General features: G+C 36.7%; 1 long non-coding RNA gene across 1 annotated transcript; it reads left to right on the forward strand.

Moving 5' to 3' along the window:
* The first annotated feature begins 5,806 nt into the window (after positions 1 to 5,806).
* LOC146046413 (uncharacterized) lies at positions 5,807 to 23,270 on the forward strand. Its single transcript, XR_014465881.1, has 4 exons — positions 5,807 to 5,936; positions 12,291 to 12,434; positions 20,599 to 20,840; positions 23,069 to 23,270. It is a non-coding gene; the product is annotated as an uncharacterized LOC146046413 (long non-coding RNA).
* Positions 23,271 to 24,501: the final 1,231 nt, after the last annotated feature.

Here is a 24,501-nt window from a genome sequence, read left to right on the forward strand (position 1 = left end):
ATTTGTATTACAAGTCTGCTTCTGCTTATGCATCATCCTAAATCTTCATTCCAGTCCAGTCATTATTTCCTGCTTCAAGAAACATTGTCTTATTTCCACAATTCACCTGTACATCCGTGTACATTGTCTATGAATAAAAACGACATTTGTCCAGCTAGATTTTGTCTTCCTTCTGCTGTCCCTTTGTTAGCTCCAGCATAAGTCACCAACCACCAAGGTCACAAATGGGTCCACAAAGCCCTAGTTATGACAGCCTGGACTTGTTCCACAGTTCTTCTTAGGATCACATGACAACCCAAGCTGCTACATGCACTACAGATCATTATTTTATAAACAGCACCCAAATTGTCGTTTTCGTTGAAAGAAATTAACAATAGAAGTTAGTCTGTCATATATTATTATTATAATTATTATTATTATTATTATTATTATTTATTTTGGTAAATAAACAGGTTTTGGTCTCCTACACACATTGTTTAAGAATACATTTTTTGTTTCTTTACATTTTTCTCTCATCAACAAATCCACCCTTAGAGGGGATCATAGCATTGCAAACGTGCAGTCATCTCGTGTAAGGTTTCAGTGTAGCCCACTTGTCTTGTAGTAATACCCTAAAACCATTGCTTAGACCAGGGATAGCCAACTCCAGTCCTCGAGAGCTACCAACAGTTAACGTTTTCCAGATCTCCCCATAGAATCATAAGTTAAGTAATTAGCTCCACCTGTGGATCATTTAGAATGTGTCAGTCAGTAATAAGTGCACCTGTGCCCCAGCTAGGTGACCTAGAAAATGTTAACTGTTGGCAGCTCTCGAGGACTGGAGTTGGCTACCACTGGATTAGACCTATAAAAAAGAGGCTATTGTAGGCTTGAAAGCATTTGAGCTATACCACTAACTAGTATTTGCACATCTCAAACACACCAGTACAGGTGGCATCAGAGGAGTTCAACTGAACTGCATTCAGGACTCTATAGTGGCCAAACCATGTTCTTCAGTACATGTTGTCAATGTTTTGACTAAGCATACTTTTTGAATGGATGGGAGGTACATTTTGTGTCATTATTTTGCTGTAAAATCAAACCACAACCAATAAACCAGGTACTGGTAAGGATAGAATGGAACACCAGCATATTGTGATAGCATTTGGATTCCATATGTCTTTTCATTTTTGTGAAGTCACCAACCACACCACCTCCAAAACATCCCCAAACCATAATGGAATCTCCCACATGCTTGACAGTGGGTGGCGTGCTTACTGGTCACATGATGAACAAACTTGCATCCCTTGGACCTAAACACCTCACATTTTGATTCCTTTGTGAAAAGACCATGATTCCACTAGGTGGTGGTCCACCTCCTGCATTTTTTCCCACAATAGTTTCTTCTTTTTTATAGCTCTAAGCAATGGTTTTAGGGCTGTAACACGTCACTATTAGGCTGCAAGGTGGCATTTGATGGTTGTATTTGATACACCTTTCTTACTCATTTCCATCAGAGTAATACAGATCTGACAAGCTGATTAATATGACCTCCTTTTTGTAGTCACTCGAGGATGTGCAGGTCATAGGCAGTCATTAACACTGTTGGATGCAACATGTTTCTTGAAGGTACATTTCATGCCAGCAAGAGAAACAAGTGAGCAGTATCACAAACTACAGTAAGCCCTACATTTTTCAAAGCCACTAGAACAGATTTTTTTTTAATTGATAACTCCTTCCTGGGAGTTATTTATGACACCACTTTACACATTTTGAAAATTGTCACTGTAGAAGAAAAACATGGAATTCTTCCACTGTGTATGTTTCGACAACTTGGGCATATATCATATCAATTAGATCACCTTTTGTCCTTGAGGGTGTAATTTGTTTGTTTTTATGCATCAGGCTGTTAGGATACCTACCAATTCTTTACCTCAGGAAGCAAATTAGGGGGCGTGGCCTCGCAACCGGGTTCATAGCTTCACAGAGAACTATGCACCTGTGAGTTATAGCAGGTGGACACATTTTTGTGCAAAACACACATACTGTATGAAGTTTATCATTTCTAGAGAAATCAAACATTCTGAAGGTGTATTGAAATTAATGAGCTGTTACTGTAAGTAATTTTCTGACAGCCAATGGCTTCCCTTACTAAAGAAATATAATTACATACCTAAAAGGCTTGACTGTGCACCAGGGGAAGGGAATCCCCCCAAAATGCAATTCCCTCTATCATATGGAGTATTCAGAAGTAAAAATCCGAAGAAAAAGTTAGGCTTGACTAACAGTTGATGTAAAATAGATTCATTTTTTTCACATTCAATTACATAATGTTAAGGGTCTGGTGCATCTTCTCATATGGACAGTGGGCTGGATAAATTGAAATGATTTCTGCTGTACAATATGTGCAGAGCTCTGTGTATCTCTTTAGACAGACCACTTCTATCTGTTTGCTAGGTTTCATACTAGAGATGTCATCATTATCATTGTGGCTGCATGGATGGTGTAATGGTTTGCGGTTCTGCCTTACAGTGCTTAGGTCATGGGTTCGACTCCCACCATTGTATATTCTCCCCGTGCTTGTGTGGGTTTACTTTGGGTACTCCGGTTTCCTCCCAAAATACAAAAATATACTGGTAGATTAACTGGCTTTCAACAGAATTAACCCTAGAGTGAATGTGTGTGCATGTAAATGTGGTAGGGAATATAGATTGTAAGCTCCACTGGGGCAGGGACTGATGTGAATGTTCAAATATTCTTTGTAAAGCGCTGCGGAATATGTGTGCACTATATAGGAAACATAATAAATAAAATAGATGAATCCCTAGTGATCCCTCTGAAAATAGCCATAATTATGAATACATACATATCACAAACTATCAATTCCATCAAGATACTCTCTCTGAACTTTGTCTATGTAAGAAACGTACTTGTTACCACCCGGTTATGCCCCTTTACTCACAAGTACTTTCCTGAGTACATATGACTCTACATTGTCCATAATTGAGCATGCTAGGTACACTCTGCAATTAGAGCTGCAGTAAGCTCTATTCTGGGTATCAATTTCAAGGATATTCAATGATTTGCATAAATATAATCAAGTTTAGCCAATCATCCTAATTCCTCGCATAACTTTATAGTAACACCATTGTCATAAGGATACGTGTAACATATTTATTAACTTTATGCCTAGAGCTTACTATTTTGCAACCACTTTTTCTCATTTTGTTAGAAAAAAACTATAGTTAAAGAATTTTAAAATATGAACCTACTGATCTTTCTGCACCTTTTAGGTATCTGTGCATTTTATTTTCTCCCTTAATACAAAGTTTGATTTAATTTCCTACAAATGATGATTATTCATATCCATTAATACATGCACATGACCACATATAAGGTAATTTGTTTAACGAAGTTATCTGTAATTGTTTATTCTATATTGGCCAATTCCTAGGATTCATCTGATCGTAGGAGATAGTATTACTCATGAATATACATCAAGTACTTTTGTGAGTACTATTATAATATGTACACTTACCTGCAGTAGTTGAGAGAATAGTTACATAAACTTTATACTTTTGTCTTTATAGAATGTTATCTTTTAAATTATAACATATTTAACTAAGAGAAGCAGTCGGAAAAGTTTGTAGCTGAAATTGCTAAATTGAAAGTAATCACTGTACTTTTTTATATAATTTCTTTACCAAAAAAATATTTACTATATTACATTCTTCTTTTTCCATGGTATATGATATAACTAGAATTAAGCCAAATAATTAAAAGACTTTGCGCAAGCTGGGTTTTGGCATTTTCTAAAGTTCTCCTTAGCTTAGTCATGAGATGGTGGTAGTCAATTAATGCTGCTGGTTGGTTGGAGAATGTCTGGGACAACAGACATAAAAACTTAACTATCAAATTAGTCAACATTTTATGACTAGATCAAGGGGTGGTGATTTTTTTTTAAACAGTTTTCAATATTTTAGATATTTTAGATTATTTAGAAAAATATATGATTTGCTTATGGTTTGATTATAAACTACTAGAGATCCTAAAACACACCAGACATGGTTTTGTACCTTTTAACCATTGTAAAATATCAATAACAACAGTGATTTTCCCATATTACAATAGAAGAGTTGAACCTATTTAAAATATTTTTTTTTTTAATAAAAATACAGGAAAAGTATATAATAATTTTAAGACACACATTTTGTATTTTTTTGTTAAAATGCTTTACACAAATGATTGAACAATGTGCATTAAAAATGTAAACAATTGGAAAAAATAATCTTTTTACTATCAATCTATTTTTTAAATATAATGAAACATTTATGATAACTGACTTTCTGCATTGCAAGGTCTTTTTATATGATTTTTTTTTATTTAAAACCGTGATAAAAGATTTATAAATTTAATGAAAATTGAATATTATCCAATCATTATTGGCAACACAACTTTTCTTTATTCTGCAAGTTACAACTTTAGTTCACTGTAGATTAGAACAATACATGTTTTAATTGTTTATGTATATTTATAAATAAGTTTAGAAACAACATAGGCACTTTGTTTAAAACGAGAAATGCCTATACCTTATCTGTTTAACAAGCTTTGGAATGAAAAATTGTGCCTAAATTTGAATAGTAAATATGCTAACAACAAAATATAGAAAAAAATATTAATAAATGAACAGTTATCTTATACCAACAAATGCAATCAAAGAGCATGCAGGAAGATCTATTACAATGCATGTCAACTGGTTACAGTATGTGAAGCAGTGAAAGAGTGAAATGTTTTGCCAAATTTAGAGTTTTTTGAATATTTGAGCTTCAGAGTCACTGATTTATGCTGTAACAGTTGTGGTGCGAAAAGTTTCAGAACAAAATTGAGCTTATACAAAAATGAATTACACTTCTGTTAAAATATCAATACAAACAACTTGAGATATTTACTTATATACATTAAAAGCATTTATGTATTTATATACCGTGTCTTTTTAAATACTTAAAAAAAATGAAACAAAGCAATGCGTCGTTTTTTCCAGTTTAAAAATAAACTACTGTGTCTAAATCAACCGCAAACTAAAATGCAGCCAGTTAGGCAATCTCTATTAGCAATGGTTAGATTTAATGTCCTTTCTTATAACTGAATGCCATATCTATATTGTATATTATTAGTACAGCAGCAAAAGTATTTAAATAATGAAACCTTTGCAGCTCTGGATTAACTCAGTAGTAGCCCCAGGGAATGTTGTATTTTTCTTTTGGACATTATGGAAAAGGTGTTGCCTGTAAACTGCTAGATGGTCACATGCCTGTCATCAACTTTCATATTTCCGTTATCCTGAATCAATAACGCACCAAAGCGTAAGTCGTTTTATACAAATTCTAAGATGTATTCAGACAATCAGTAAGGACTTAAAACAAACTGATACAAAAGGGTTATGGTCACTACAGTCAAGAGTGTTGAAGGATAACAAAGAGAATGCTGTAAGACCATTCTTCAAGCAATGACGGCCAAACAGTTTCTTACTAAGAGCCAATTCTGCCTTTTAACACTGATTCTAAACACAAAGACATTATAGTATAATGTACAGTAGCAAACACCAGTGTCTTTATTTTTTTGGTTACACACCAGCAGATGGTGCTGCTGTGCAGCATCTTATCAGCTGCATATCAGGAAGGATATTATCATCTCCTAAAAGTTTCTGTGCAGCAGCAATCCTTGAGCTGAAACAAATGTTTGTGGAATTAAGTGCTGATTTCCTTCAGTCTCGAGACTGTTTTACAGGCTGTTTTTTCCAACTGTTTGCATATGCCAACATGTACCCCAACCACATCCAACCGTAAAACCCTCCTACACTTGGTGTTTAACTGTTTGCACGTTCCTTAAAGATTTGCAACACGCCTTCCCATAGTTAGCTAAAATGCCAGAGAAGACACAGAAGGGCTGAAAAAAATGTAAGTAATTCTGGATCATTGCTACTTTGCGACAATAAATAATTTAGAGAATTTTCACCGCCCATTGCAAATATAACAAATCAAAGCTGAGTGAACACAGAAAACCAATAAAACTATCAACACTTCAGCTAAATAAACTGTTTGCATGATGTCTCTTGCCGTCTGATCAGATATAGCAGATAGGAGGGGGAAATATAGTGTTACAAGGAGTTAATCAAAGCATTGTAAAGAATAGATCATCGGTGCAGGACAATATGATTGTGTCATTCTATCTCTGTCTGAGAATTAGATTTCTGCTCAAATTAGATATTTAAATTTGACCAATTCTGAGTTGTTCAGTTGATGCATTCGGTGGCGAAGTGTATTATTGTAATGCATTTGGTCACGTTTGTGCTTTAAATACAACTAGCCTGTGTGAATCTGCACTGTTATGTGCATTATGAGTTTTATTTAATTGCATATGTGGCTTAATTACAAGCAATCTGTATTAATGTAAAATAAAATCAGCACTACTGTAATGTATAATTGTGCTTTTAGCAATAAGCAGGTGAATAATTGCAATTTTTCCCAAGCACTTTATTTTATATATTTGTTAAACCTTTTATACAATCTATAAAAGTTTTATTAATAGGGCTAATTTAGAACACTGTTTTCTTGTTACTTTGTTATAACACAGCAACAATTTGCATGGACCCTTATTAATTTTGACCAATTCTGCAAATATACAAAAGTGTTTAAGCTACGTATGCCATGTGTTTAATATTCTGGCAACGTAGACTATTAAATGCTGATAATGTTTCACGTATTTTTAAAATAGGTGTGTCATTAGTCCTCATTAGGCAGTCAGATGTTTTGTGATATATCTTAATTAAATGAGAAAGACTCTTGTTACAGAGCTGGGATGAAGCAGGAATTAACTTGTGCTTTCTTTAAATGAAACAACACAAGGAAACTCAAAATAAACAAACAGCACAGCATAGTGCTATAGATAAACTATTATGTTTGCACAGATGTGTAACATTTTACTACATAAAAAATGAAATGGCCATGTAGATTTTTTTAATCGTAGAAAAATGCCATTTTAAGTATTCTGAAGTTAAATTACAGCCTGTGTCTTAGGCATCTGTTTTCAATTAGTTAATAGACAAGGAATACATTGATACTCAGCGAAAGAAAGAAAAGAGAGAACATTAGCAATTTAAAGAATATTAACTAACGTTTGTCATTTGAGTATTATTTGAAGATAAATTATTTATATACTGTGTGTTTGTTAGTATGTGTGTGTGTATATATATATATATATATATATATATATATATATATATATACTGTACACACATACATACATACATACAGTCATGCATATATACACACACACACACAAAATTATTTCCTTTTTCTATTTTTTTTTCATTTATTAACTCTATAAAATGTTTTCTTTGTTTAATGATATAGGCTATATATATTGTATGGTATATAACAATAGTCAATGTTCCCCCAAAATTGTTTTTTATTATAATGTCCTTGAAAGTATAAATTATGTATTTAAAGACTAGTTTTACCTGCATAATTTTTACATAGGAACGAGCATGTTCTTTCATGTCACATGCAAGCTACAGGAGAGATGGCGCCCGCAGAAATACTGTAGTCTGTTACAAATGATAACTGTCAAATTGTTTGGATGACAACAGTAGATACTGGAAACGTCTGTAGACCAGTGTGATCACTATAAACTCTACAATGCAGCTCTGTTCACTGCCAAAAACCAGTTCGTACTGCCATCATTTACAGTATGGCCGCACTTTGGTTCTTGTGAACTAAAATATGCATTGTACAATCTCACCCAACAAAGACTAAAATGACGTTTGAGGTTGTTGACTCTGCAACATGTGTGAAACACTGCAAAATGCCTGTACAGCAGCTGTATCCTTTCTGCTGGAGAATGAAAATGTAGCTAATGTATAGTATGATATATACATATTTCGCTAAAAAAAACAAGAATGTTTAATATTCACAATATCTATTTTCCTGACCTTTATTACATTATTGTAAGCAATTAAAATACAAATATGTAAATTGTCTTTTCGTTATTTTAAGAGAATCTTCTTTGCACGAGACTCATATACTGATAGACGTGATCTGTGAGTCACTTCTTTGTGGTTTCCAAACGCTCAGCTCCTATTACGTGTCGGTTTTCTGGTGATACAGAGCAGGGCCAGGTTTTACCAGCATTAACAATGTAGTGAACGCACGTCAAGCAACTTTAGAGAGATAAGAGGTCATTTTTTGAAGTATACTGAACTAGTGGTACAGAAAAATATTGTAAATATATACATAACATAATCCTCTTATGTACATGTGTGTGTACAGTATATATATATATATATATATATATATATATATATATATATATATATATATATATATATATATATATATATATATATGCAGTGCTTTTTTTCAGCAGGAACCAGCAGGAACTCAGTTCCTAAACCTCTAATTAAATATGACATCATCAGGGCCAAAATGTACTTTCCATAAGATAAGTTTTATTTTAAAGTCACCTGTGAGTATCTTTGTTTCTAAATACAATATATACTTTTTTTTCTCTCTCTCTCTCTCTCTATTTTTTTATTTAATCGATCTACCCCGAGACGCGAAGTTCCTAGACCTATTTTTCCAGAAAAATAGTACTGCATATATGCATACATTTGTGGGTGTTTGTCATCTATGTACACAATGCTTTGCATGCATACAGCAGTGATACACATTAACATATATTCATATATATAGGTATCATTGATCAGAACGTTTAAAATAGGTATAATACATCACATGATATATTAAGTCTATCTTAATAATAAATACAATACAATACCTTTCTTTTAGTGTTAACAATTGTATTCATTAACACAACCTATTCTATGTTAACTAGCACACCAGTCCCATATGCCTAAATCCTAGAAATGTCTTTGCTTCCTAGCAAAGTCAAAATGAACAACCGAGGGCAATAGCTTTTATTTAAGTAAATAAAGTTGCTTAACCACTGACTGCATAAAATGGGGGTTGCTTTCACCGCATTGTGGATATTAACCAATTTCGTCACGCGATTCCCTGCCAAATAGCAGCTGTCAGTTAATTCCCTTCCCTAACTTTTAAACATGGTGGACAGCTTTATATGTTCTGCAAGACTTGGATCAGTCATTGTGTAGGCTCCTTTGACAAAATCAGCTTGGATCTGCAGAAAACATTAATCAAGACGTCCTTCAATAAAACTCTTTTAAGGTTTTCAGTAGCGTTTTAATATGTTTAATTGAACTGCTCATTAAACATAAGATCATTAGCATTTAATTAGTTGACAGTATGAAAAACAAAGTAAAGGTTCAATTTAATAAAAGTATAAATCATTGTAGAATATATAGGAGAAGCTTCCTTTGTTTGCATACTGAAAAAAATGTAGATAGATATAGATAGATAGATAGATAGATAGATAGATAGATAGATAGATAGATAGATAGATAGATACTGTAGAAAAAATATACAAGGAAAATATAGAAAATAAAATAATTTTAAAGGTGATTTATATATTTTTTTGTTCTTATCCTATTTTTATTATTCATAGTAGTAGTAGTAGTAGTAGTAGTAGTAGTAGTGGTCGTAGTAGTACAATTTTTATATAGTGTGTGAATACAATGTTGCAATCAGAATTTAATTAAATGCACCAAAAAAAAAAGCGGTACCCATAGTTTCTATCTTACTAAAAAAGACATTACATTTAAGCTTAAAATAGTTATGGGAAAAAATTGTTTAAAAATAAAACTGCTGTAAACTGGTGTTATATAAGACTATATTATAAAATAAAAAGCATCATGTTAAAGAAAAATAATACATTTCATATTTGTTATTACAGGAATAAGATAGATAGAGATTGCCAATACAGTGAGCTTCACGTTTAAATGCCAGAAAACACTGCAGTGCAATTTTCACACAGTCATGTAACATGCAGGCAAGCCTGCCTAGCCTACGTAACCTACTCACGTACGTCTTGTACACCTTCCCAATCATTCTGTCTATTTTTAATTTAAGTGGATTACTTTTCTAGTACGATCCTTTCACAGCACTCCCTTGGATGCTCTATATTATTAGGTACAATAAGTTCAGCTTCACAAATCTGTTAATACATAATATAATCCTCTTATGTTTAAACCAGGTTAAAGGGAAGACATAAGATTTATATTTGATCATGCAGAAGTGCCCTTAATCAGATTTACTTATTTCTCTGCGCTAGTGTTTTTGCAATTATCATAATTGTTGTTCTAAATATGTTTGTCTTAATGTCTGACTCTGGGTATAATCTTCCCTCTACAAGCTGTCTTCATTGCAAGGACTGGAATTCCTGTACAAAAAGACCTAATGAATATTAACATGGCGTCCCTGATGCTTTTACAAGCAGCGAGCAGCTGAGCTGACTGTAACAGTTTCTTCGCACAGCCCTGTAGTGATGCAGGAACCCCTCTCACAGACACAACTCAATAATCCCTTTCTCAGAAAGTCAAAATTCCCTGAGAGATAAGAAGAAAATCAAAGCTGTACATCAGACAGAAAATGACTGGTTCAGCCTCTCTATTAAAATGCAAAAGTTATGGATTTTTGTACGGGTGATGGGAACCTTTGCTGTTCCATCGATTCCTTTGTATAGTTTGGCAATTTCACTAATATCACCTTAAAAGCCCAAAGAAAATAAAAGACAAAAGAAAAGAATCAAATATTTTTGAAGTCATATAAGAAGAAGTATAGTAATATACTGCACACCTGTTCATATACTAGTAATCCCGCTCCAAGGAAATGCTTCAAAAGCTAGTCTTCTACCTTGCTATTGCCTCTTTGTTTGTGCATGCGTGAGAGAGAAAGAGATGTAGTTTCACTTGCTGCCAACAGATCGCAGTGTTTCGGAGACACACAAACACTAGACATATCTATAGATGATGTGTCAATCCATGTCTTTGTACATTCACACATTGTGTATGATTCATTTGGATGAAAAGTAACAATAAGCACTGCCACACAACAGCCTTGTCCCCTATAACTAAACCAAGGTCGCACAGTGTGACCGTAGGGTGGGCACTAATAGTGTGGTTAAACTCAGATGGCAGTAAATCTTAAGATGGTTTTACAGTAGTGCAGTGGTTCTCAAACTGTGTGCCGTGGCAACCTGGGGTGCCTTGGGGGACTTGTAGGGGTGCCCTGAATTGGTGATCTATAATCAAATTTGAATTAACTATGGCCAAAGTGATAGCCAAATTGTGGACAAACAGAGGTGAATCCTGATAATTACCACATAACTGACCCTAAGGATGACCTATAAACACAATTTAATTAACTTAATATTTTTTCCTGACTTTCTTAATGAGAAACTTGTGGTCTAGGGTAACAGTGAAAAACTTTCTGATATTCTGGGGTGCCGTGATTCCAAAAAAATTGGGAACCCCCGCAGTAGTGTGATTTGACCCCTTTTCACTCAGTTTTGATGGATCAGGCCTTGAAATCAGGTGAAAAGTGGCCAAATCACACGTGTTTGACATCCGATAGAATCCGATGTGTTGTCACATACGTATTGGACCGGAGTCGGAGATCGGACCTGCTACATGTATGACCTCTAATTCGGACAGCCTCCCAGAAGCAAAGAATTTGAGCTCATCGTATGCAAAAGGACCGCATACGATATATCGTATCTGATCCTGCTGTCTGGGAGGAACCGAGCTAGTGGTCCTACAGGATGATAAAAAAAGTATTGTACGTACTGTTCTTTGTGTATACCATCATAAGAATTCCGCTCTTTATAAAAAGCATTGTCTTGAATTTGATTCCCACCTTAGCCCTAACAGTGTAAAGTTTATACATGCTCCCTGTGCTTGGTGGGTTTTTCCGGGTAGTTTTCCTCCCATAATCCAAAAATATACTGGTAGTGTTAATTGGCTTTTTACAAAAACTAACCATAGTGTGTATGTGTGTGGCATATGTACACACAGGTGTCACCTATAGAGAAACGGTGGTAAATACTAAAAGATCAATTTTAAATCAATGTTTTGTTTTGGGGGTATAAACACACATGTAAATGTTAGTACAGTAAATGCAGTATAGGAGAAGAAGTGTATTGATGTGGCGCACCAAAAGAAAGTTTATGATATCAATTGAATTATTACTGCAATAAAATTATTCCTTAGGTTTAAAACTGCAAAATATAAAAAAAAAAAGAAAAAGTGATAAAATTGTACAGTAAATGCCCCTGAAACACAACATTGTTTTAATCCCTTCACTGCGTACTATATTTGATAATGTGCTTCTCATATACAGATTTGTGTTGTACCTCCAATGACAATTGTACATCCACTGTGGAACACTTTCACCATGACTCAGATGACACTACCGAGCGGACTGTGATGTATCTACAAGCAGACACATTCAGCTCATTGCTGTTGGCAAGCACACCAAAAAACAGTACGAAATATTTTTTTTTCATATTTATTACCTTGTATTCACCTCACATCACCTGCTCTGACTTTCCAGTTATGTTTTAAACATAAATGAATTTCCTATCCAGAAATGACTTACAATCAAAAATAATGTTCCCTATTAGTTTTTAAAATTTTGCTATAATGGCAGTGTGATTGCAGTCAATAATTTGGAATTTAAGGAAAACTTTTATAGCGATATGGCAGCATTCAGTTTGAAACTTAGAAAATATTTTCTGAAATTCAGAAATAATAACAGTGCAAGCCTACTATACTATACAATTGGTTAAAAAATAGTATTAGGTATCCACTAAAAACTACAGTACTGTATGTTTCATTTGAGTCTTGCTGTTAGAGTGATTTGTAAAAAAAAAAACTTTAATAAAATAAAATAAATGTGAATAATAATCAAAATTAAACAGCATGTATCTATCCATAAGAAAAAAAATCATAAAATTTCTACAAGTAAATTATTGGTGATTACTCTATCATAGCAGAAGATTGTTGGTATTTTTTTATTTAAATTGTCAGTATTTCTTATGCATTGTACAAAACTGCATAGAAGTAACATGTTAATCTTTAAAAAAAAAAAATTGGTTAAACTCCAAGGTAGGAGTCAACATATAAAGGTGATTGCAGTACTGTACGAGACATATCTGTATTATGTGGGGATGCTTGAACTCTGTGAGAATCTCTCAATAGTAATTATTATGCCAAGCGCCCCATTGGTACAATTACACTAAACCCCTAATTAACATCCACGAGATTAGATTCCCCACATGTTAAGTCTGTAGGAGCAAGGTTGAGTGAAGCTTTTAAAACAGTTTCAAAACATTGTATTGTCTTCATTACAATCTTTATACTTCAGTAAAGATGGGTTTTGGATAAAATGCACTTAAAATAATCCAGCACTGTCACTAAATATAGGAGTGAGAAGGTAATTGTAGTGTCTTCATGAGATGAAACCTTGGTTATTTTTTTTTTAAAGGTGACATTAGACAGTAAACTTTGGAAGACTGTACATTTGACTAATCCCTTATGTAACATTAGTCCTTCTCAAAGTCAATTTATCAAGTGTATTTTTACACTTGTAGATGGTGTAAACAGAACAGTCCTGAAATCATCTTTCAATGAGGTCTTGACAAAGATTTCGGGATTCTAATAGAGTCAGATTACAGGCTAGGGTAGCATCAGAATTTTAGTATGGTGGAGGTTGCTTTCTAAATAAGAAATTGAAATTAATAAGAAATGCTTACTTAAGTAAGTAAATAATAAAAATAATAAAAATAATAATAATAATAATAATAATAATAATAATAATAATAACAACAACACTATGGGGAAAATTTACTAAGATGTGTATTCTACTTCACATGTGATATTGCCATGGGAAACCAATCAGAATCTACTTATTAATTTTAGCGCCCTCTAGAAGATAGTAGACAGGATCTCATTGGTTTCCCATAGCAACATCACATGTGAAGTAGAATACACATCTTGGTAAATTCTCCCCTATACAGTATGTCATATTTCAAAGATCCACCATGAGAGGGGTTGGACCTGCACCAAACAAATGTTTCCTATGATTTGCACTACATGCAGAGATGTATTTCACTTTTTACCAGACTGTACTAATCTAGATGGAAATCTTAGATGCTGTTAAACCTATGTGTTCCCTTTGTTTTCCACTAAGTCTCTGACTGGGAGGAAGCTCAGTTACTGATACGGTACTGTATGCTGTATACGCTGGCTGTAGGTTATTTATGGTGAGCAAACAGAATGCAAACTATGGCATCAGAAGTTTTGCTAACCACTTCATTGTGAAAATATCTATCATATGTACACAGAGATGATGGCTTTGCAAGATCACAGAATGTAGCATTAGCACATAGAGAATATACAGCAGGTTTAGCAAAGATAAGAATCATAAAAATTAATTTACTGTACTACCTTATCACTGACTCATGATCTTTTTGCTTCAAAATTAAAGATTGCACTCACAAAAAGGGTCAGTTATTTACTTACAGTAAAGTATAAGTGTATTTCTCCATACTTAGGGGGATGCTCTAACATCCGTGCCCACTTACCACCGCCCATCGCCGGCTACCGCAAACATAATTATCACATATGATCTAACATATGCAATAATTATGACAAAAAACAGATCTTGCATTAAGAGCTGTCTTTTGCGGTGACCCGGCGATGAACGGCGGGTCTCGGCGGCTTACACTTCCTTTTCTTACCCGGCCAGGATGCTGCTGCTGCGGGGGGCTGGATCTCCTTCTCCCTCCTGCACCCGGAAGAGGATGTACAGTGCAGGGAGGAGGAGGTCACAGGTCCGGGCAGCACAGCTCTGTGCTGCCTGGACACAGGTGAGTGGGGTCGGTGCAGAGCGGAGGGGATCGGTGCGGGGTGGCGTGGAGTCGCGTTAGAAACCCATCCATAGAGCATCCCAAAATGCGGTAAAGACCCCGATAACAGGGTTTTTACCGCATTTTTAGTTTAGAGAATCTCCCCCTTAGGGTGCAATTCAGACCCACTCGGAAGGGGACTGTATTTTCAAATTTGCTGACCCCCTGTGCGAACACCTTCGACAAGTATCACACTCACCATGGTGTTCGCATGGTTACGGAGGGGGCGGGCAAGGGACAGCTGCCAGGGAATGCCCAGAGTTTTATGGGTGTCGCCATGAAAATGCTAGGCATTCCCCTGGCGGGCCGATACCTGCGTGGGCGCATGGCAGCTGCAATAAAAGTCAGTTTAGACTGACTTTAATTACTGAAGGCAGGAGAAATCATTCAATGGTGAGCGACCATCAAATCATGCTACTGGTCGCATGCGGGGGGATGTTAGCAAACACATCTCCTCGCATTCTACTGGGGGGATTTGGGTGGTGGTGGGGGGGGCAGGCGGCGGCAGGTGGCAGATGGTGCTTACAGGCTCGCAAGGTAGCAAGTGTAAGCTGCCGAGCGACTTGGTCTGAATCAGGCTCTTATTCTCCTGAACCTTTCCTTTTTTATTTTCTTTAAAAGATTTTCCAACTTTACCTAAAACTAAGCATTTACAAAACAGAGTCTACCAGTTTTCTCCACCTAGACACACACACACACACACACACACACACACACACACACACACATATATATATATATATATATATATATATATATAAGATGCTGTGGTGGCACTCCGCTCTGTCAATATAGCAAAAGCTGTATCTGGCTCAATGGCTCCGGTGCCTTCCGTGCAGGGCAGTGATGCTCTGTATATAGAAGGTGCTTGGGGATGCGGCGGCACTCAGAAGAACGACAGGAGGCAAGCGGTGTAGTGTACCGACGTTTCAAAAGCCCGTGGGCTTTTTTTATCAAGGTGCTATGGTGAGCACCTTGATAAAAGCACCTTGATACATACTTGAATACATGTTTATCTCTCCTTATCACCCTTGCATTTATCTCTTGTTAAGTCTTAATACATCTGGCCCATTGATAGCTACTTTTCTGTCATCTTTCCCATGACTACTGTATCACCATCCTTATTTATTCAATGCAATGCTAAGTTTTGTCTCCCTGTACTGATCTTTTGTACGGCGCTGCGAAACACTTGTGGTGCCCTATAAATAAAATTATAATAATAATATTAATAATAAATGGTGAGCGTCTGGTCATCTCCCCTGGGTCGTTATCCAGATTCAAGTGAACCTTGATATGATATGTTGGCATGATGGTAATAGAAAAAGGGTGTTATTGTTATAGCTTTATAGTTATTAAAAGACAGTTCATGGAGAATTCAAAGGCATTTCCAGCAGTACCTACATTTTCTCTCGATCATGCTACTGCCAAACCTAGCAATGATGCTATTTTAGCAACTGACTGAGCCACAAAAGGTTTAGCTTTTTTCCACTTGTCACATAAACCTTAGCTTTAGGCACTGGGGGGGGGGGGGGGGGGGGGTTATGGGGAATAAGGGGAAGGGTTGGTTTTAGGCACAAATAGGGAAGGTTAGGCCACAGAACCTATTTTTGTATTTTACTGTTTTTATTATTAATTGTGTATTTTGGTATACATTTATAAAATGTCTATAAACAGCCAATTGAGGGCTACTAAAAGTTGCAAGAGCGCATTAATAAAAAAAATGGAAACCAGTGATTTTGGGTGGGTTTGAGTTACTCAAATTAAATTACTGGTTCATACTAATTCACAAGCTGGTAATTGGAAAGACATACAGCATACATGTCAACTCATGACTGATGGAAGAATATAACTAGCTATAGTAAATATGGTAATCTCTTCTCATATGGTATAATAACAATGTTATTTAGGCTTACCACTGAAATTACTATTTTCAAATGACCACATTAGACATTATTGTAAAATTGTAAAACACAATCAAGCATAAAATAGGTGCCTAGATAAGTAATCCTGGATACACACTAGATGATTCCTGCAGCCGCCGATATAGCTACAGTAACTATATTGGTGGAGCAATGGGAAAACGATATTGAACATACACACTGGCCGATATCGCTCACCATATTAGTTAGTGATGTGACCCGTCCCCCACTCTGTACATGCAGTCGCTGTTTTTCTTGTCAGGTTGTGCTGTATGTATAGATGACAGGGGGGGGCAGTAATGACCCACCTCCTCACGCATCGTTAATGATATTGACTGTACACAATGGACATTATATACATAATATTGTCAACGATATCATTTTCATCCATATCGTTGACGATATATGGCTCAGTATGTACCCAGTTTTGGGATAACTTTCTGTAAACAACTCCAATATCAGTAAGGCAACTTACTGTATTTAGAAAAATATTCAAGAAAAGTTTCTATTTATTAGCAGTTTAATATCACCATTATGTATTTTACCATTTTGAAGATGGCACAATGGAATCTACTTGGTCTACTTTTTTCTCAACGGGCACACAGATAAGGGAACGGTAAAGTATGTGACCCTGGCCCAGTGCCATAACTAGAAATTTTAGTGTTCTGTACTAGATTGTGGTTTCATGGGAATGAGGCTTGATCACACGATAGTACTATTCACAGTAGTATCTGTTATTCATATTACACCACACAGTAGTGCCTCTTGAACACATTGTGCCAGGTAAAGTGCTTATATATATATTGTGCCAGGTGGAGACCCTTAGGTGCTTTTTGGGAGGAAGAGGCCTTTAGACACACTGCGAGGTACAGCCCCTTAAACACAATGCACAAGGTAGAGCCCCATAGACCCACTGTGCCAGGTAGAGACCCTTAGACATATTGTGCCAGGTAAAGACCCTTAGACACACTGTGCCAGGTAGTGTAGAACAGCAGTTGACAGTGATGCCAGGGTGAAGGGGAATCAAATAACTCAGCACAGACTCATAGTCTCTGGCCTTTAGCTGGAACAAATAAAGATCTGCATGTCCAGCAGCTATGCACAGGGCAATGTGACAGTCCATGGAGACATTGCAGGGTGGAGCTGGAGCATGTGGCATTGCCTAGAACTTGTAAGTCAGTGGTTTTCCTATAAATGTAGCTTCCCCCTGCCAAAAAAGATTCTGACACTCCCCCCATATGGCAATTTGCTAAAACAAGAAGTGACATTCGATGTAATTTAGCTACCCGTGTGAACAGTTAAATATGTGCCCCACCCCCCAAAAAATCTTAAAAACAAAGAATGGGTACAGTACATACAGTAGGCGTGAATATCAAAAATGGTGCGTGACCTCAGTGCAATGGACGTGGTCTTGCAGAAAAAGAGCTTTTATCTCAGCTCTGCAACCTGCACACACAGACAGTGGCCACCACAGGAAAAAAAATCCTGATTCATACCCCATACTCTATAGTAATTCCCCTTATACATTGTGTTACTCCGTAATGCCTGTTACGCATTTACCACACACTATAATGCACTATACACATTTGGATGCACACTGTAACATCCATTACACATTATGCCACACATTATGCTACATATAATGCCCCTAGTACTTCTGCTTATACATTTAATGCCACTGGTACTGCCCCTTACACAATGCCCCCAGTAGTGCTGTTTACACATAGTGCCACCAGTAGTGCCACTTACACAGTTCCCAAAGTATTACCCTTTACCTAATGCCCAGAGTAGTGCCCATTATACTATGCCCACAATACTGCTCACTGTGTAGTCCAGACCAGCCCTGCGTTCGGCATCTGGCATTCACTGTGGCTGTTGAAGCCGCTTAGATTGGCAGGAGAGCGTGCTTAGTCCATGTGATATTTCAAATATGGTGCCAACACATGGATGAGCACACACTGCTTTCTCTCCCTGCTCCTCAGAATGGCTGCACCGGCTCCTCTTCCTGGTTTGTCTGGCATAGTGTAATGTCATTACCTCACATAATGGTGCTTGTGTGGTCTGTGATGGGGGCTTTCTGTTCGTGCTCCCGGCTTTCCTGCTGCTCACTGCACTACCTGTTTAAACATCACTGGGCAGCGGACAGCAGGCTGAGTGACTACTACAGGGGTCTCCGGCTGGTGGGCTGTGTCTATGTACGGCAGGCAGCAGGTGAGCCGTAGTCTGCCACTGTTGAGGGGGTCATGGCCTGTGTGCGTGTCCTTAATATCAGGTAACCATGTAAAACAGTTTTGGTTTGAGGTCTGATTCATAATACCCGAGCCATGGATTCAGCTTTCCTCCCCACCCCAGGAACAGATGACAATAGTTCACTTATACCTACCTGGCATATTGGCAAAGTTAGCATAGGAAAAATGCTGCTCCAATGGATCGCTCAGCACACATCAGAGGTACCATGTGTGCTGAGCGATCAATGCTTAAGCACTTCGTTCAGCACCGGCTCCTCCATTGCCCGTGTGTGCGGGGCTTTAGGGGTGATTAGAGTTTTTCAAAAGCTTTATCCCCTATTAACGGTTCACATTGTGACAGGAGAGAACTAAACTCCAACATAATTTCACACTTGTATAATATTTTCACGGTACTGATAATATGCAAATTGGGACGCGGTAGGCAGGTCAACAGTCAATAGGTCAACCACTATTGGTCTACAGGCCATAGGTCGACACATGAAAGGTCAACATACCATAGGTTGACATGGTCAAAAGGTAGATAAGTTCAACATACCATAGGTCGAAATTAGTTTTTCAGAAAAAAATTCCCAAAATGGGTGTTTTTACTATCCAAGTGGACAAGAGAAAGAATATAATAGTATGCTGAGCTTAGCAAGGCACGGTGCCCGAAACATGGAGAGTGAAGCCAAACTTTTATGGGGCCAATGTTGACATATGTTGACATAGACCAGTGGTTCTCAACCTCGGTCCTAAGGACCCCCCAACAGTTCATGTTTTCCAGGTCTCCACATGGAATCACAAATGAAGTAATTAGCCCCACCTGTGGATCTTTTAAAATGTGTCAGTGAATAATGAGTGCATCTGTGCACCTGCAGGGTGACCTGGAAAACATGAACTGTTGGGGGGACCGAGGTTGAGAACCACTGACACTAAAAACTGTGGAAAAACTCACATCAACCTTTTTATGTTGACCTTTTCCATGTCAAACTATTGCTTCTGTCGGCCTTGTGACCATGTGAACCTAACCATTTCAACCTTTTTAATGTGTTCACCTATGGCCTGTTGACCAATAGTGTTCCACCTAAAGACTGCCAACCTTTTTATGGCCAACCCTATGACCCATACCAGGCAAATTTATTAGTATTTTGTATATTATATTTACATCGCTGTGATCATCTAAATAGATGTACAATATTGCCTAGACGTTTTTTATTGTAACAAATAAAAGTTATATCCAAACTTTATTCATAATTATTTATCATAATAGACCTATAGTCTGCCCCTCAGCAAATACCTTTAGATAATCAGTTTTCTGGGCTATTTTTCTGAGAGCACCACCATACTTATGCTACTAGAATTTTTGATAGAGATACTGTTGCTTTGTTGGTTCTATTCAATTGCTGTTAAAAATATTTTTGGTTTTGTGCAGATTTAAACTCCTTATCTTCCTATATATCATGTAAACTCATGCGCACATTACTGTTATGCAAATCTATGTTATCATTTACATTTTTTAACATTTGATTCGGACTCCCACCAGAACTACTCCAAACCTTTTAATATTCTTTCTTTTGTTTTTGGCTTTGAAGGGTTTTCAAATGGCTAAGAAATAAATCAAGAAGAAGGGAAATGTCTCTTCAAGAACCTTGGCTTTACGAGAAAACGTTATCCTTCCCAATAAAGGGAAAGAAAGGCCAGCCAAATAACACAGGTGCTTGTAAATACAAGCAAAAACCCTATGCCTAAGTTGACTGACTTCGTCTTGACAACAACGAAGCATATTATAGATTCCTAATATCTAACTTCCCCATGGATATACAATATACATAAGGTGGTGAAAGCAAACTTTCTCTGGCTGTATTCTGTATTGAAAAGTGTTGCCATATCCTGAGTCTAGTATGCCTTTAATCGCTTTATGTTTGATAAGATGTACCTGTATCCACTGCTACAGAGAGGGCAGAGTGTGTATTAATTATCTGGCTTGCCAGAGGGGCCTTTGCACCCTGATCTGCAACAATACCCCATGAATATTCTTATTTTGATTCAGGAAGCTGGTCCCTTTTCCTCCATCGTGCTGTCTTCCCAGTGATAACTTGTGGGAAGATGATGCCGCATGGGGAAACAAAGACTCTGGCACTACCAAATGTAGAGTAGAGGCACTTGCTGAATCAGTGTTATTCTCTCATCCTGATTACTAACAATTGATTGTACTCCAGGTTTCACCTTTCAGAAGAGTGTGAGCATTCACTCACACTAGGGACCAGGTGTCCCAATCTTCACATAGTGAGAAAATGGAGAGTGATAAACCACAAGCCAATCAGTTCCTAACTGCCATCTTATGGGCGGTGTTGAAAAATGACCATTAAGAGATGATTGGTTAGTTGTGTATAACTCTCAACTTTATTGCTTCTTGAAGCTTGGTGCATCTGGCCCTATGTGCACCAAAGGTTTCTGCAATAGAGGCGGTATTGTATATGGATTTAACTTTTAGATTGTTAATCCCACTCTGACACTCTGGAGGGTAGAAGTCTGATTGCAATTTATGGGTAAAAGTCTGATTTATTGGGTGTAGAATTCTGATTGCAGGAAGCATGGCAGGTGGTTTTGCATACATCACTCATGGTTTAAAATATTTTAGTTATAAAGGAAGGGAAGAAATAAAAAAAAGTTGCTGTAGATAAATGATAACTCAAAAATGGTTCCTTAAGGATTGGTGCGGAAGGCACTTTAATAAAGAAGGATAGGGATGTGCCAGTGGGAGGGACAATTTGAACAATTTAGAAGGCTAACTAGAAGTGGGCTTGCAGTTGAAAAGTGGAAATGGAGAAGAGGGGAGGAAATAGTGCAGCTGGGGAAGGTTATAGGACGAGAATATACTGGATGACTACACATATATATTCTTTATTTATAGAGAAATGGAAATATCTGACTGAATGATATACACGAGTGGTTCTCAATCTTAACCCAATTGGTCAAATTTTTGGGATTTCAGTTTGTGAAGGCATGTGCGATCATTACTGACTCAGGAAGACAGATACATTTGCCTGTGCATTTATACAAATAATTATGTCCCGTTGGTGCTATTATAAGACCAGAGTAAAGAACCACTGGTATCAATTTTTCTATGAAGCATGTGACAAAATCATTAGGTATAAAGGAGAAAGAGATAAGGTGGGCAGAGAACCAAAGCAATGTTGGCAAAAGGTTTCTTGGATAGAAGACTTAGGGCCTTATTTTGGTTCATTCTTTCTGACAAAATCCTTCTTAGATGGGCAAAACCATGTGCACTGCAGGGGGGGCAGATGTAACATGTGCAGAGAGAATTTGATTTGGGTGGGGTTTTACTTCAAAGTGAGATCTATATTGCAGTGTAAAAATAAAGCAGTCAGTATTTACCCTGCACAGAAACAAAATAACTCACCCAAATCTAATTCTCTCTGCACATTTTACATCTGCCCCCCTGCAGTGCACATGGTTTTGTCCATCTAAGAAGGATTTTGTCAGAAATAGTGAACCAAAATAAGGCCCTTAGTGTACCTATTGGCAGATGCCTTCAAGTTTGTTGGTGCATAGCAGGTTTAAGCAAGTATGTAAATCTTCGAATCCAGACCAGTGTAAGTTTAAATTTAAAATAACAGGATACAGGTGATAGAAGATAAACAGCAGTCAAAATTATATGATATCAATCTCTCCTGGCATAAGTAATGTATAGCTCTACAGTACTGTGACAATACAGTAACATAGTGACAGGCTTAGGCACATGCAGACACTTTAAAGGGTAAAGTAAACAATATTGCACCTGCGTTATAATCAGTCTGACATTTAAAGACTGGTGATTCAGACAATTGGTTTTATTTTGGTTGGTGGCTTATGCACAGTAATTATGTAACATTTAACCATTTAGCTATATGTCAACAGAAATAAGGGGCCATGATATATATTAGGAAGTATAGCTATCCACATTAATTTTCATAAAGCTTCAAGGGCCAATATAATACAAAGGACATGATCTCAAAAACACTAGCTAGTTAATTTTCTGTTTTCTGTTTTTTTTTGCAGAAGGATTTAAAGTGGCAACTTATTTAGATTGAAACAGGAATTAAAAAGGCAGTTGGAATTGATAAACTTTGATTTGTCCCTTCAATAGAAAAATCTAGCAATATTTAATCATGCCTGTTCCCTGCTCCCTACTGGCTATCTCGCTGAATCTGACACCAGGAAGGGGGTTGTTTTCTTTTGATTCATAAGTAAAGCAGGTAAGGCACATGGAGCTTCATATTATTTTGTAATTAATCAAACCCAGCAATACAAAGTCAGATCAAGTGCTTAGTGTCAAGAACATTTTCAATTTATTGCAACTGAGTACGAACACACAATTGATTCAATCCATAAACAGATATATTAATGGGAAAGTGACTTGGTAGGCTGTTTGTATTTATGGATTGCTTACCTCTACAATAATCCTCTTTAGCAAGTGTCCTAATGATGTAAATACACAAATACATTGAATTTTTCATATACTTACAACTTTGCTGTAATGTTCAGAAGCTATTATGAAAAGATATCAGTTTCAATAGATGCTGTTTAGAGATGATTTTATGTGATTAATCGGAACATGAAAAAACAAATCACATGTCTGTAATATCAGATCATGCCTAAATTACGAAAATAGTTTGGTTCTCTTTACCTCCCTTATGGTCACTTAAGCTGGTTTCACTTTGCAAAAACCTGCTTTCAACCCGTTTTTGCAAACGTGTCTTAAAACAGGTCAAAAGCCAGTTAAACCCCTTTCATATTGCATGTTGTAAAGGTATATTGCAGTTTCAATACCCTTTTGTACCTTCAAAGATTCAACCCGTTTTACCCATAGAAAGCCATACAATGTCATTTTAAATGTTTTTTTCCTGCTTGTGGGCGGGGATCAAGTGTGGTTATCATTTGTAGCAAATACCGTTTCTGAGCTGTTCAGACTGCAGGAAAAACGGCTCTGAAACGTGTAGGATCCTGCTTTTAACACGTTTCAAAATACCAGTACTTTGTAACCGGTAAATTGATTGTGGAGCTTTCATATTGCAGCTGGTACCGTTTTAAAGCAGTTAAAAATCGGCAATATGGCGTGTTAAAACTGCAATGTGAAAGGGGCATTACTGTGAGATGAAAGGGCTATATTACCAAAGCAGGGGCTATTGTAAACCACTAATTCTGGCTGGGTTGGAGAGGAAAGTTTAAATTGCCATTATGGGGTACTGTAAATTTACTAAGATTTGAGTCCTAATGACAATGGGGTGTTTCCCATAGCAACCAATCAGATTCTACTTATTTATTTAGCACTTTCTAGAAGATAACAGATGGACATGACATGGCCCTATCTGTGCCGAGTTTGTATATTCTCCCTGTGCTTGCATGCGTTTCATCCGGGTGCTTCAGTTTCCTCCCACAATCCAAAAATATACTGTGAAGCCCGCGAGGGGACGCAGATACCTGTAAAGGTA

This window comes from Crinia signifera, chromosome 11 (genome assembly GCF_055691185.1).
Source record: "Crinia signifera chromosome 11, ASM5569118v1, whole genome shotgun sequence".
In the NCBI taxonomy this organism is placed as follows: domain Eukaryota; kingdom Metazoa; phylum Chordata; class Amphibia; order Anura; family Myobatrachidae; genus Crinia; species Crinia signifera.